Genomic DNA, 7,393 nt, shown 5'->3' with positions numbered 1-7,393 from the left:
ACAGGGTTTCTCTATGTAGCTGCACTTTTCCTGGAACTCACTTGGTAGCCCAGGCTGGCCTCGAACTCACAGAGATTCACCTGGCTCTGCCTCCCAAGTGCTGGAATTAAAGGCGTGCGCCACCACCGCCCGGCATTGAGTGTTTCAGGGTTTTGGTTTTTTTTTTTTTTTTAATTCTTTTAAGATTTTATTATTTATTTATGTATATGAGTGCTTTATCTGCATGTACAACTTTGATCTACTACTCTTGTGACTATTCTGATCCTGGTTCTCTTTCGTGGCTTCTTTTATAGGAGAGAAATGTCTGGAGCAACTGAAGAACTTTCTGGCCATTTACTTTCACTTCTTGTTACATTTTTTTCAATGGATTGTCTTTTTACAAAAATTAATTTTTCATGGTTCTCTGCAATTACTATTTTCCTCATACTTCAAAAATGCTTTTATATATTTCATTTTCTAGAGAAGAGCTCTGTTGGCAAAATATGGCTTGCAAGCTAAACTCATTCTAGAACCTGCTTGGATTTTTAGTAACTCACTTTTAAAAATTTATTTTAAGTGTGTGTGTGTGTGTGTGTGTGTGTGTGTGTGTGTGTGTTTGCCTTGGGGAGCTGGAGTTATTGAGCCACCAGAGGTGGGTACTGTGAACGGAACTTGGAAGCGAATGCTGAGCCATCTCTCCAGCTCTTCCTCTTTTATTTAAAGAGATATAAAGGAAAACCAGTAAGAAGACTGAGAGACCAGTAAGAAGACTGAAATGGTGCAAAGCCTAAATGAAAGACTTTCCCATATAGCCCTTTACAGAAAGGACTTGTCAGCTTTTGCCTTGTCTTCCACTGGGAAGCTTCCTGGGTTCCACATGGGGAGGTTTTATTGGTTATATTTCTGCTTTTGCTAGGGTCTCTGTTCTGTTCAACAACGTTGATGGTGATTGGCAGCTGGGCAGCCAGGTTGTTGGTGACCTAACTTCGTTTTAAAGTCTGCTTTCTTAAGCCGTTTTCACCAGTGGTTGCAAATTGGGCATCTTCTGGTACCTTAGCTGACTGAGGTACAGCTTGGCATGTGGGGGCTTTGGGGCTGCAGTACAGTATGGACAGAAAGTTCAGTTGGCCCCACTTAGGAGCTTTGCAGTGGGCATAGATTTAGAAATGTCCTAATTTGGGGCAGAGGGTTAGGCCCTTACGTCGCTGTTTGGAATAATCATTAGGTGAAGGTGACGTGGGGAGGCAGCTCAATTGAGCCCCTGGCAGTTCCTGAAGGAAGAGAACTGACAGCTGAGAGCTGTTTGCTTTCCGGTACCACTCCCAGCAGCTGGACAGTAGTAAATCCTTCATTCCAGAAGGGAGATGGGTCAGTACATCACTGTGACTGCTAGATGGCCTTTCATTTAAGAAAAAAACAAAAACCAGTGATTAGCTCCCCTGTCCCCTCTCTCTTTTCCACTCCTTGCCTTTGACTTCCTCTTTGAACTAGGACCTCATGCATGCTGGGAGGTGCTCTACCATTGAGATTGATTTCAGTCGTCTTCTTATTTTGAGATAGGGTGTCAAAGTGCCCAGGCTGACCTTGGACTCACTCTGTAGCCCAGACAGGCCTAAACTCTGATTCTCCTGTGGCAGCCTCTTCAGTGGGTGGTAACGGGCTTCTATCACCAGGCATGGCCTTTAAAAACAACAACAACAACAACAACAACAACAACAACAAAAGTTTTTTTTTTTTTTGAGACAGTCTCTGTGTGTAACCATCTTAGGTTGGCTTTGAACTTTTGATCTTTCTGCTTTAGCCTGGGATAACAGGCATGTATGATTACACCTGATTTTCTTCTATAATGAATTAATACTTCTCAAGAGAAAGCTGTAGAATAGAGTTCCCTCAAGTTGTGTGTTTTTCTTAAGTATTTGATGGCAGGGCATGTTGGTGCCCTCCTTTAATCCCAGCACTTGGGAGGCGGAGACAGGTGGATCTGAGAGTTCCAGGATGACAGCCAGGGCCACACAGAGAAACCCTGTCTCAAAACAACAAAGAAGAAAGATTGATACCACGCAGGCATAGAGTGTTACACATTTCTACATGTGAGTACAGGTGTGTGTGTGTGTGTGTGTGTGTGTGTGTGTGTGTGTGTGAGAAAGGACAACTCTCCTGCTGTTGGGACCTGGGGATCAGGCCTGCTCACAGATATCTCTACTTGCTGAGCCGTCTCTGCCTTGTTTTCAAGTTGTCTACTCTCAAGATGGGTGGGTGGTATTACAAAGGCATTTTTGAAAAGGCTGTTTTGGTCTTAATGTGTATAAATGAATTAACCATCTCAACATTGGAAATGTCACAATACAATCCTAAAATCATAATTGTAGAAATGAATTTAGTTAGCATATCATTAAATTTTTATATGTATTTATTTGTGTATGTATGTGGTCATGCACGTGCTCTGGTGAGGTGTGTGTGTGTGTGTGTGTGTGTGTGTGTGTGTGTGTGTGAGAGAGAGAGAGAGAGAGAGAGAGAGAGAGAGAGAGAGAGAGAGAGAGAGACAGAAGACAGACAGACAGAAGACAATCTGGAGTTGGTTCCCTCCTTCCACCATAGGGCTCCAGGACGAAACTCAGGGGTAGGTTGGTGGTATTCACTCAGCCATCTTTCTAGCCCTGTTGTCAATATATCTTAAAAAGACATCCAGTTCAGTCTTCACATCTAACAAGTGAAGAAGCTGAGAAAGACTAATGGTCATTTATAAAAGCTGGTTAGTGATAAGTAGGGATTCGAATATGTATGTCTAGATGTCTAGTTTAGTGTACTTGAGATCAGTGTCTTATTTCTTCACTTGATTTTCTGTAATTCCTAAGAAAAGAGTATTGGAGTTCTTCTAAAACTGAGTAATTTTTTAAAATGGCTTTTGGAATCATCTTGTTCCTAGGAACAATGTTAAACAGTATACAGATACTTTAGTACCAACAAGTAGTTTCTGGAGGGATAACGTTTTAGATGATTTATTTTTAACTTTTCAGGAAGATGATTTCACTTTTAACTTTGGAAACTTCTCCTAATGACTGAGTGATCAGGTAATGGAAACTCTTCACCATTTGCTGGCTGAATCAGTATAAGTAAAAAGTCTGAGTATATGCGAGAATTAAATCAATATTATATGTCTAATGCAGAACTGCAGATCATCTGTATCATTACTGTTGCTTGCATCGGTTTGCATTTGAATTTAATGTTCATGTCAAGTAATAGTCCTTTGATTGTTGAGGACTAATATTAAGGATACTAATAATAGAGGTAGTTTTAAAATTAATTTTAAGTAAAGTTAAAATGATTTCTAATGTGGAATAATTGCTTTATAATAAAAGGCAGGAAAATGACATGTTTTGTCATGAATTAATCAGAAGTCCAAACATTCCAACCTTAGAAGAATCATTGTTGCTGTTTGATTTTTGCTTTCTGAGACAGGGTCTGTCCATGAAGCCAAGTTTGGTCTTGAACTCACGATTCCCTTGCATCTCTAGGAATGGGATTACATGCATATGCCCCCATAACCTGTTAAAATTCACCATCATTCTAAATACATGCTAAATAAATGCTTGGTGGTATAAGTATCTCATCCTGTTACACAACTAGCCCTGGAGTGTTTCCTCTTTCTCCCCAGCTCCTGCCATCCCTTACTCTACTTTCTGTTTCTGAATTAGTTTTCTAATGTGCTGTGTCTGTATAAATCTGACCACTCTAGATGCATCATGTAAGTATATGGCACAGTATTTTTCTTGTGACCCCCTTGTACTTATACTGTCCTCAAGGTTCAACCATGTGTTGTCATTTGCCAAAATTTCCTTTTATTACTCTGTTCTCTCTCCCTTTTTCCCTCCCTTCCTACTTCACACATCTCCCTTCCTACTTCACACATGTGTGTGACAGATTCTCATGTAGCCCAGGCTGGCCTTGAGTTGACTATGTAGCTGAGTATGACCTTGAACTTTTGATCTGTTTTCAAGTGCTAGAATCACAGACCTGTGCTACCATACTGGAATAATATTATATTGTATATGTTCATAGACACACACACACACACACACACACACACACACACACACATTAATCTGTTGGTGGACATTTGGGTTGCTGCTTCTACTTAGCTTTTGTGAACAGTGCTGCTGTGAACTTGTGCAGATGTCTGACTGAGACTATGTTTTCATTTCTGGATTAAGCCAAGAGGTAGGATTGTTGGATCACGTGGTAGTTGTATTTTTAAGAAGGGACTGGAGAGATTTTTGTTTGTTTGTTTGGGTTTTGTTGTTGTTGTTTTGTTTTATTTTGTTTTTCTCTCGAGACAGGATTTCTCTGTGTATCTCTGGCTGTCCTGACACTTGCTTTGTAGACCAGGCTGACCTTGAACTCACAGAGATCTACCTGCCTCTGCCTACCAAGTGTTAGGATTACAGTACACCATCATTGCTTGGCATGTGCCTACAATTTGAAGTCTCTGGAAGTTGAAGCAGGAATATCTCCAAGGTCATCCTGAATATTGGACATGAGTCAGAAACTCCTTAAAAAGCAAAGTGAGAGCAGAAGGTCATGTGACTGGACAGGCCCACCCTCTCTGCCAACATGTCCATTCCCAGACCCTAATGTGGGAAGCATGCACGGTGACTTGATGGGTCCTGTGAGCAGAGAGATGTGCTGTGATCATTGAATTTGCTTGAATTCATCAGGTCAAGGGAATCCAGATCAAGGTGCCAGGAGAAAAGGACTTGCAAAAAATGCTGAGGACTTGTCTGAACAAGAGGAAAAGGCCGAAAGAGAATGAAACCCGGATCCCAGGAGACCTACTCTGACAACTGTAGTTGGCTGGCAGTTGCAGTTGGTGAGATCTGTGAGGAAGGTCTAAAGTGCTAGAAGGCCTGACAGCTTCTGGTCTATGCTCCATCTGATTTGCCTAGAGGTTCCTGGCCTCTAGTCTGGTTGCCAATGATTCTTCTGCCTGGGCTGTAAGAGCTTACACATTGAAACGTGCAGCTCAGTGGTGTGGCACATCTTGTATAGCCCAAAGCAGATGCCTGGATGCTGATGTGCCAACACCACAAGGCCTCTGAGTGTTTTGATGTCATTTATCTGGACCCCTATGGCAGGCCTGTCCGCTTCCTGGATGCAGCAGTGCAGGCTATGAATGATGGAGGACTGGTGTGTGTCACCTGTACGGACATGGTAATGTTGGCTGGGAACAGCACAGAACAGTGCTATAGCAAGTATGGAGTCCTGGCCCTCAAGAGCTAGGCCTTCAATAAAATGGCCCTGAGAATTGTTTTGCATAGCGTGCATCTACATGCCAGCTGCTACCAGCGCTTCATGGTGCCACTGCTCAGCTTTGGTGCTGACTTCTGTGTCTGGGTTTTTGTGCTTATCTTCACAGGCCAGGCAGAGGTTAAGTCCTCAGCAAGCAGGCCCTGGTGTTCCAGTGTGTGGGTTGTGGAGCCTTGCGCCTGCAGTGCCTTGGCAAAATGTTGGGAGACCCTGGTGGCAAGGTCAAGTTTACTGCAGCCTATTGTCCTCGAGTGACCTGAGCGTTACACTGTGGACAGTGACCACTAATCCTGACTGCATCCACACCTCTAAGTGAATCCAAGGTGTTTTGAGTGTTGGTACTGAGGAACTCCCATTGTTCCTTTCTACTACACACTGGACCAACCGAGCAGCACCATCCACTGCAACACACACTGCTTTCTGCAGCTTGAGTCAGCTTTCCTTCACCCTGGCTTTGGGGTCTCTCTCTCTCATGCCTGTAAAAATGCAGTGAAGACAGATGCTCCCCCACTTACAAACTCCCCCAGCTTTCTGGGACATCATGCTGGGAAGACTGTCCACTGAAACGGGAGCGCTGTCAGAAAGCAGCCCAGCATTCTGAATTCTCGCTATGAAGCCCAGGCTGAAGGCCAACTTCAACATCCGGGAATACTCCAAACCCAGCTCCAGCCAGCAAGGACTCAAGCACTTCCAGGCCAGTCCAGAAGCCAACTGGGGTACCCGGCCCCGTGCCCAGTCTGGGGGCAAAGCCGCAAGTAAAGGTCTGTAGGAGAGGTGGAGGCTGCTACAGAATAAGTGGAAGGAGCCAGCCCAGGGGGCAGCTGCCTCAGGGGATTTCCTTGCAAACGATTCAAGGATGGTACCTGTCAGCGAGGGGACCAGTGCTGTTACTCACACAGCCTGGAAGCACCTGTGGTCTCTGCTGATCCTTCTCTCACACTGACTGTCCAGAGACCACCACCAAGAAGATCTCCACTGGATTAGAGGCTGCTGATGGGGGCACTAGTGGGCCAGGTGTGGACTGAGACAATAAAGAGATATCACCTTCAAAGAAAAAGCAGAGTGAAAAGATGAGGGCTGCTGAAGTAGTTTAAGTTCCTGGGTTTACTGCCCCAAACAGAAAACAAAAACAGATAGAACATAAAAGAAATACTAATTTTTAAGGAGTGTGGGATAGTTGGAAAGGGCTATTGAGATGGAGTAAAGTCACTTGCTAACAGACCTGATGACCTGAATTTGATCTTTAGGATCTGCATGGTAGGAGTGAACCAGCTCCCTCAGGTTGTCCTCTGACTACCACAGCTGCCCTGTACTGCTTGTGCACTCTCTCACATATATAGGAAATAAATAAGTGCAATTAAAAAAAAAAGAGTTGGATAAAAAGATATGTCTTGTAGGACTTTTCTAAATGGCTGTTCAGATTATTAGGTTTTTGTTAGTCTTAAAGGAGTAGTACAAGTTCATCTGTCTAAGTTATGAGAGCAGTGCATTCCATGAAAGTTTATATTTCTAAGTGGTTTTAATTAGTGGTTAGTGATCTGGCTATTTTCTTCCTGAGGTGTTTAAAAACTACCCCTCACAAAAAGAATTAAGTGATTATGGTGGTTTGAATAGAATACTCCCCCCCCCCCCCCCAATACACTCATGTATTTGAAGACTTGTTCCTCAGTTGGTAAAACTGTTTGGGAAGGATTAAGAGATATGGCCTTGGTGGTCAGTGTTGTCAGGCTTTGAGGTTTTCAAGACTGCCAGTGCTCTCCCTCTTTGGGGATCCAAATGTAATCTCAGGTGTTCTGCTGCCATTCCTTTACTCCGTCATGGACTCTCACCCTCTGAAACCATACACCCAAGTTAAACACTTGGTTCTGTAAACTGCCTTGGTCATGGTGTCTTATGACAGCAGTAGAAAAGCAACTAAGGCAGTGATTTTATTGATTGGTAAATTTTAAATTCTTATACTTTTTTATGTGAAGGTGTAAACTTAAACCTTTTTTAGGCCATTCTTGTGGGAAGAGGTCATGGAATTTTAGAGACTTAAAGGCTAGGGTATCTTGAAATACCTGTAGTGTGATTGGTTGTGTGTCAATTGAGAGACACTTTTGCAGGGTTT

At 43.2% G+C, this 7,393-nt stretch overlaps 1 protein-coding gene and 1 pseudogene across 4 annotated transcripts in view; both read left to right on the top strand.

Moving 5' to 3' along the window:
• Strn3 (striatin 3) overlaps positions 1-7,393 on the top strand; it is an 89,311-nt gene that overhangs the window by 19,659 nt on the left and 62,259 nt on the right. The window contains exon 1 of one of the 4 annotated variants that reach the window (XM_059279440.1): positions 3,000-3,050. The exons of the other annotated variants lie outside the window; for them this stretch is intronic. The gene's annotated coding sequence lies outside the window, so the exon portion shown is untranslated. Of the gene's footprint in view, positions 1-2,999; positions 3,051-7,393 lie in introns of those variants that run through there. 4 annotated transcript variants of the gene reach the window in all.
• LOC131924534 (tRNA (guanine(26)-N(2))-dimethyltransferase-like) lies at positions 4,514-6,602 on the top strand (annotated as a pseudogene).

The sequence above is a fragment of the Peromyscus eremicus genome, chromosome 14 (assembly GCF_949786415.1).
Source record: "Peromyscus eremicus chromosome 14, PerEre_H2_v1, whole genome shotgun sequence".
Lineage (NCBI taxonomy): Eukaryota > Metazoa > Chordata > Mammalia > Rodentia > Cricetidae > Peromyscus > Peromyscus eremicus.
Note: the sequence above shows the minus strand (reverse complement) of the source record. Positions and strands in the feature narration are given on the sequence as shown.